Genomic DNA, 8,828 nt, shown 5'->3' with positions numbered 1-8,828 from the left:
GGGTACCCGACTCTAGTAAAATGATGCGATTTTTACTAGTCTAGGAACTTTTTGGTCAAAAAATCAAGTATATGTCATTCGATAGATAATTTCAAGGGCTACCAAAAATTGTTCCACGACACCCCCCTGCGACGTCTAGTATTCGAGTTATTAGCCAAAAACCGCAACTTAAGCGGTTTTTCGTCCAGGGTACCCGACTCTAGTAAAATGATGCGATTTTTACTAGTCTAGGGAACTTTTTGGCCAAAAATCAAGTATATGTCATTCGATAGATAATTTCAAGGGCTACCAAAAATTGTTCCACGACACCCCCCTGCGACGTCTAGTATTCGAGTTATTAGCCAAAAACCGCAATTATAGCGGTTTTTCGTCCAGGGTACCCGACTCTAGTAAAATGATGCGATTTTTACTAGTCTAGGGAACTTTTTGGCCAAAAATCAAGTATATGTCATTCGATAGATAATTTCAAGGGCAACCAAAAATTGTTCCACGACACCCCCCTGCGACGTCTAGTATTCGAGTTATTAGCCAAAAACCGCAATTATAGCGGTTTTTCGTCCAGGGTACCCGACTCTAGTAAAATGATGCGATTTTTACTAGTCTAGGGAACTTTTTGGCCAAAAATCAAGTATATGTCATTCGATAGATAATTTCAAGGGCTACCAAAAATTGTTCCATGACACCCCCCTGCGACGTCTAGTATTCGAGTTATGGGCCAAAAACCATTCATACTTGAGCATTTTGCTCATTTTGCCTGTACGGGTACCGGGGACTAGTAAAATCAGGCCAATTTTACTAGAGTAGGGGTCCTTTTTGGTCAAAAAAACAACTTTTGCTCGTTCGATAGGGAATCGATAGGGCAACAAAAAATCGTTCTACGACCCCCCCTTCCGATGTCTAGTATTCGAGTTATGGGCCAAAAACAGTTTATAGCTAATTTTTCACTCGATTTTTCACCAAGTATCGCACATTACTCCGGTTCTATACATTGGATCGTCAATCTTTAAGATTTTATGGGTAGCTCCAACTGTTTGCTACATTTCATCCATACATCACCAACCGATTCAATGTCTGTGCTAGAAGTTATTAGAGGAATAAAAAAATTTACCCTTGGCTTTGGACCGTACAATTTTACCCATTTTTGGCCCATATTTGCCCCATAGCTCCGCCGGTATCCAAGATATGGCCACACTTTCTTCTGGCCATGGGTAGATGGCACTTGTGGCTAGATTTCTTCCATGCACCACTAATCGCTACCATGTCTGTGGCCGGAGCTATTCGACGAACAACCATCGCATTTACCTAGGTACTTTTTCGGATTTTTGGTCCAACTTGCACCATTTTTGGCCCATATTTGCCCCATAGCTCCGCCGGTATCCAAGATATGGCCACACTTTCTTCTGGCCATGGGTAGATGGCACTTGTGGCTAGATTTCTTCCATGCACCACTAATCGCTACCATGTCTGTGGCCGGAGCTATTCGACGAACAACCATCGCATTTACCTAGGTACTTTTTCGGATTTTTGGTCCAACTTGCACCATTTTTGGCCCATATTTGCCCCATAGCTCCGCCGGTATCCAAGATATGGCCACACTTTCTTCTGGCCATGGGTAGATGGCACTTGTGGCTAGATTTCTTCCATGCACCACTAATCGCTACCATGTCTGTGGCCGGAGCTATTCGACGAACAACCATCGCATTTACCTAGGTACTTTTTCGGATTTTTGGTCCAACTTGCACCATTTTTGGCCCATATTTGCCCCATAGCTCCGCCGGTATCCAAGATATGGCCACACTTTCTTCTGGCCATGGGTAGATGGCACTTGTGGCTAGATTTCTTCCATGCACCACTAATCGCTACCATGTCTGTGGCCGGAGCTATTCACGAAAGCGCCTCGCGCACTTGGTCGGATTTTTGGTCCAACTTGCACCATTTTTGGCCCATATTTGCCCCATAGCTCCGCCGGTATCCAAGATATGGCCACACTTTCTTCTGGCCATGGGTAGATGGCACTTGTGGCTAGATTTCTTCCATGCACCACTAATCGCTACCATGTCTGTGGCCGGAGCTATTCGACGAACAACCATCGCATTTACCTAGGTACTTTTTCGGATTTTTGGTCCAACTTGCACCATTTTTGGCCCATATTTGCCCCATAGCTCCGCCGGTATCCAAGATAGCGCCACACTTTCTTCTGGCCATGGGTAGATGGCACTTGTGGCTAGATTTCTTCCATGCACCACTAATCGCTACCATGTCTGTGGCCGGAGCTATTCACGAAAGCGCCTCGCGCACTTGGTCGGATTTTTGGTCCAACTTGCACCATTTTTGGCCCATATTTGCCCCATAGCTCCGCCGGTATCCAAGATATGGCCACACTTTCTTCTGGCCATGGGTAGATGGCACTTGTGGCTAGATTTCTTCCATGCACCACTAATCGCTACCATGTCTGTGGCCGGAGCTATTCGACGAACAACCATCGCATTTACCTAGGTACTTTTTCGGATTTTTGGTCCAACTTGCACCATTTTTGGCCCATATTTGCCCCATAGCTCCGCCGGTATCCAAGATATGGCCACACTTTCTTCTGGCCATGGGTAGATGGCACTTGTGGCTAGATTTCTTCCATGCACCACTAATCGCTACCATGTCTGTGGCCGGAGCTATTCACGAAAGCGCCTCGCGCACTTGGTCGGATTTTTGGTCCAACTTGCACCATTTTTGGCCCATATTTGCCCCATAGCTCCGCCGGTATCCAAGATATGGCCACACTTTCTTCTGGCCATGGGTAGATGGCACTTGTGGCTAGATTTCTTCCATGCACCACTAATCGCTAACATGTCTCTGGCCGGAGCTATTCGACGAACAACCATCGCATTCACCTTCTCGTTGCACTTCTTCGGGAATTTGGTGCAACCAAGTTTTCACTATAACTTGGTCATTTTCCGTCCATCGGACATGCGGTTTTGGGTGTCGATACTTGACACCGCGCGCTACAATATGTTCCTCCACGACCATGTGGTCCGATGCTTCCAACAGGAGCTATTCGAGGAGTACCGATTTTTCACCATTAAAAATGCTCAATTTTGCACCAACTTTTGCCTATAACTCAGGCTGTATCGATCGGATCTTCAATCTTGAAAAAGTTTTGGATAGGTGGCACCAAATGCTACATTTCGTTCTTCCACGTCAACTTTGTCCGATGTCTAGCAAAAAAGTTATTCGCGAACCAAGTCCAGAACCCATGCAATGGCTGCCCTCATTGCATACATCACGGCGGTTAACTCTCGTTACTCTATACCGTGGACTTGGTACTTTTTCAGGCATTCGTTGCTACTTCTCGGTTCATGATATTCGTTTACGGTCTTCACTAGGGCATTTGGTGCTCCTTATCGGTTCATGATATTCGTTTACGGTCTTCACTAGGGCATTTGGTGCTCCTTATCGGTTCATGATATTCGTTTACGGTCTTCACTAGGGCATTTGGTGCTCCTTCTCGGTTCATGATATTCGTTTACGGTCTTCACTAGGGCATTTGGTGCTCCTTATCGGTTCATGATATTCGTTTACGGTCTTCACTAGGGCATTTGGTGCTCCTTATCGGTTCATGATATTCGTTTACGGTCTTCACTAGGGCATTTGGTGCTCCTTATCGGTTCATGATATTCGTTTACGGTCTTCACTAGGGCATTTGGTGCTCCTTATCGGTTCATGATATTCGTTTACGGTCTTCACTAGGGCATTTGGTGCTCCTTCTCGGTTCATGATATTCGTTTACGGTCTTCACTAGGGCATTTGGTGCTCCTTCTCGGTTCATGATATTCGTTTACGGTCTTCACTAGGGCATTTGGTACTGGGCTTCCCACTTTCTACTGATCGATCCATACTCACTTGCGTGCACCTAGCCTAGGAAGGTTTCCTATGGCTTCCCATCTTTCTACTGATCGATCCATACTCACTTGCGTGCACCTAGCCTAGGAAGGTTTCCTATGGCTTCCCATCTTTCTACTGATCGATCCATACTCACTTGCGTGCACCTAGCCTAGGAAGGTTTCCTATGGCTTCCCATCTTTCTACTGATCGATCCATACTCACTTGCGTGCACCTAGCCTAGGAAGGTTTCCTATGGCTTCCCATCTTTCTACTGATCGATCCATACTCACTTGCGTGCACCTAGCCTAGGAAGGTTTCCCTTCGGCTTCCCATCTTTCTACTGATCGATCCATACTCACTTGCGTGCACCTAGCCTAGGAAGGTTTCCTATGGCTTCCCATCTTTCTACTGATCGATCCATACTCACTTGCGTGCACCTAGCCTAGGAAGGTTTCCTATGGCTTCCCATCTTTCTACTGATCGATCCATACTCACTTGCGTGCACCTAGCCTAGGAAGGTTTCCTTGGGCTTCCCATCTTTCTACTGATCGATCCATACTCACTTGCGTGCACCTAGCCTAGGAAGGTTTCCTATGGCTTCCCATCTTTCTACTGATCGATCCATACTCACTTGCGTGCACCTAGCCTAGGAAGGTTTCCTTGGGCTTCCCATCTTTCTACTGATCGATCCATACTCACTTGCGTGCACCTAGCCTAGGAAGGTTTCCTTGGGCTTCCCATCTTTCTACTGATCGATCCATACTCACTTGCGTGCACCTAGCCTAGGAAGGTTTCCTATGGCTTCCCATCTTTCTACTGATCGATCCATACTCACTTGCGTGCACCTAGCCTAGGAAGGTTTCCTATGGCTTCCCATCTTTCTACTGATCGATCCATACTCACTTGCGTGCACCTAGCCTAGGAAGGTTTCCTATGGCTTCCCATCTTTCTACTGATCGATCCATACTCACTTGCGTGCACCTAGCCTAGGAAGGTTTCCTATGGCTTCCCATCTTTCTACTGATCGATCCATACTCACTTGCGTGCACCTAGCCTAGGAAGGTTTCCTATGGCTTCCCATCTTTCTACTGATCGATCCATACTCACTTGCGTGCACCTAGCCTAGGAAGGTTTCCCTACGGCTTCCCATCTTTCTACTGATCGATCCATACTCACTTGCGTGCACCTAGCCTAGGAAGGTTTCCTATGGCTTCCCATCTTTCTACTGATCGATCCATACTCACTTGCGTGCACCTAGCCTAGGAAGGTTTCCCTTCGGCTTCCCATCTTTCTACTGATCGATCCATACTCACTTGCGTGCACCTAGCCTAGGAAGGTTTCCTATGGCTTCCCATCTTTCTACTGATCGATCCATACTCACTTGCGTGCACCTAGCCTAGGAAGGTTTCCTATGGCTTCCCATCTTTCTACTGATCGATCCATACTCACTTGCGTGCACCTAGCCTAGGAAGGTTTCCTTGGGCTTCCCATCTTTCTACTGATCGATCCATACTCACTTGCGTGCACCTAGCCTAGGAAGGTTTCCTATGGCTTCCCATCTTTCTACTGATCGATCCATACTCACTTGCGTGCACCTAGCCTAGGAAGGTTTCCTTGGGCTTCCCATCTTTCTACTGATCGATCCATACTCACTTGCGTGCACCTAGCCTAGGAAGGTTTCCTTGGGCTTCCCATCTTTCTACTGATCGATCCATACTCACTTGCGTGCACCTAGCCTAGGAAGGTTTCCTATGGCTTCCCATCTTTCTACTGATCGATCCATACTCACTTGCGTGCACCTAGCCTAGGAAGGTTTCCTATGGCTTCCCATCTTTCTACTGATCGATCCATACTCACTTGCGTGCACCTAGCCTAGGAAGGTTTCCTATGGCTTCCCATCTTTCTACTGATCGATCCATACTCACTTGCGTGCACCTAGCCTAGGAAGGTTTCCTATGGCTTCCCATCTTTCTACTGATCGATCCATACTCACTTGCGTGCACCTAGCCTAGGAAGGTTTCCTATGGCTTCCCATCTTTCTACTGATCGATCCATACTCACTTGCGTGCACCTAGCCTAGGAAGGTTTCCCTTCGGCTTCCCATCTTTCTACTGATCGATCCATACTCACTTGCGTGCACCTAGCCTAGGAAGGTTTCCTATGGCTTCCCATCTTTCTACTGATCGATCCATACTCACTTGCGTGCACCTAGCCTAGGAAGGTTTCCTATGGCTTCCCATCTTTCTACTGATCGATCCATACTCACTTGCGTGCACCTAGCCTAGGAAGGTTTCCTTGGGCTTCCCATCTTTCTACTGATCGATCCATACTCACTTGCGTGCACCTAGCCTAGGAAGGTTTCCTATGGCTTCCCATCTTTCTACTGATCGATCCATACTCACTTGCGTGCACCTAGCCTAGGAAGGTTTCCTTGGGCTTCCCATCTTTCTACTGATCGATCCATACTCACTTGCGTGCACCTAGCCTAGGAAGGTTTCCTTGGGCTTCCCATCTTTCTACTGATCGATCCATACTCACTTGCGTGCACCTAGCCTAGGAAGGTTTCCTATGGCTTCCCATCTTTCTACTGATCGATCCATACTCACTTGCGTGCACCTAGCCTAGGAAGGTTTCCTATGGCTTCCCATCTTTCTACTGATCGATCCATACTCACTTGCGTGCACCTAGCCTAGGAAGGTTTCCTTGGGCTTCCCATCTTTCTACTGATCGATCCATACTCACTTGCGTGCACCTAGCCTAGGAAGGTTTCCTTGGGCTTCCCATCTTTCTACTGATCGATCCATACTCACTTGCGTGCACCTAGCCTAGGAAGGTTTCCTATGGCTTCCCATCTTTCTACTGATCGATCCATACTCACTTGCGTGCACCTAGCCTAGGAAGGTTTCCTATGGCTTCCCATCTTTCTACTGATCGATCCATACTCACTTGCGTGCACCTAGCCTAGGAAGGTTTCCTATGGCTTCCCATCTTTCTACTGATCGATCCATACTCACTTGCGTGCACCTAGCCTAGGAAGGTTTCCTATGGCTTCCCATCTTTCTACTGATCGATCCATACTCACTTGCGTGCACCTAGCCTAGGAAGGTTTCCTATGGCTTCCCACTTTCTACTGATCGATCCATACTCACTTGCGTGCACCTAGCCTAGGAAGGTTTCCTATGGCTTCCCATCTTTCTACTGATCGATCCATACTCACTTGCGTGCACCTAGCCTAGGAAGGTTTCCTTGGGCTTCCCATCTTTCTACTGATCGATCCATACTCACTTGCGTGCACCTAGCCTAGGAAGGTTTCCTATGGCTTCCCATCTTTCTACTGATCGATCCATACTCACTTGCGTGCACCTAGCCTAGGAAGGTTTCCTTGGGCTTCCCATCTTTCTACTGATCGATCCATACTCACTTGCGTGCACCTAGCCTAGGAAGGTTTCCTATGGCTTCCCATCTTTCTACTGATCGATCCATACTCACTTGCGTGCACCTAGCCTAGGAAGGTTTCCTTGGGCTTCCCATCTTTCTACTGATCGATCCATACTCACTTGCGTGCACCTAGCCTAGGAAGGTTTCCTATGGCTTCCCATCTTTCTACTGATCGATCCATACTCACTTGCGTGCACCTAGCCTAGGAAGGTTTCCTTGGGCTTCCCATCTTTCTACTGATCGATCCATACTCACTTGCGTGCACCTAGCCTAGGAAGGTTTCCCTTTGGTACCGACTTCCATCTACGCACTCGATATAACCTAGGTACTTGGTACCGATGATGGTTAACACTCAAGCATTTCTTGCATCCTGCGTGCAAGGTACCAATTTTCACTTCTCAGGTGCGTTTATGAGCCCGCATTAATCCAATATCGCTCTGATGGCCTTTCTTATTATTTCATCCGATAGCCCTTGCCAAAAGCTACCAAAAGTTCCTCCACGGCCATGTGCTCCGACGCTTAGTTTAGGAAATATTCGAAAAAATTCAAAATAGGAAGCATTTTCTTATTGGAAAATCACCTTAAATCGATGGCCATTTTTTGGGCAAAAACTTTAACGTCTTCCCGACTTTGCGGGAATTGCGAATTTTAGGCACCCAGAGAAAATCTTTTACTTTAAGGGGGCGGCCGCGAAGTTGCCCAAAGTCTCGGACACAAAAATTCTCAAGTTCCCCACTCTAGTAAATCGCCCTATGAGTATCTCCTGGCCCGCGAGCTCTGCGAGCGGGCCAGCTTCGGCGATTTTTGCCTTTTCGCCTAGGCGGTTCTTCTACGAAATTGGTCCACAGCTTTTGCTCAGAAAGCTAGCATTTGTTGCAACAGTTAGGTGCTTGGTACCACATTTTGGTATCCATTTGGGCATTTGTTGCAACTACTCGGTACTTTGGCCATACATTTCGCTCTACTCGGGCCTCTTTGGTGCTACTTGTCGGTACTTTTGGCCAACTTAGGCCAATTGGGTGCAACTTGTGGGTACTCTGTGGGTACTTTAGGGCATATTGTGTCTTTCGGGTGAACCTTCGCAATACTTCATGGGTACTGATGGCCAACTTAGGAACATTCAGTGCAACCTTTGGGCCTAAGGAAATTTGTCCAACTCTTTGGACTTAGAAAATTTTCTGGACTTAGAAAATTTTCTGGACTTGTAAAAATTTTCAAATGTTCAATTTGGCCCACATTTCGCTCTACTCGGGCCTCTATGGTGCTTCTTGTCGGTACTTTTGGCCATGTTAGGCCCACTCGGTGCTATTTGTGGGTACTCTATCGGTACTTTTGGCCAACTTAGGCCAATTGGGTGCTGCTTATGGGTACTCTATCGGTACTTTTGGCCAACTTAGGCCAATTGGGTGCTATTTGTGGGTACTCTATCGGTACTTTTGGCCAACATAGGCCAATTGGGTGCTACTTGTGGGTGCTCTATCGGTACTTTTGGCCAACTTAGGCCAACTGGGTGC

The sequence above is a fragment of the Anopheles funestus genome, assembly GCF_943734845.2.
Source record: "Anopheles funestus chromosome X unlocalized genomic scaffold, idAnoFuneDA-416_04 X_unloc_157, whole genome shotgun sequence".
NCBI lineage: Eukaryota > Metazoa > Arthropoda > Insecta > Diptera > Culicidae > Anopheles > Anopheles funestus.
This window is presented reverse-complemented; position numbering follows the sequence as displayed.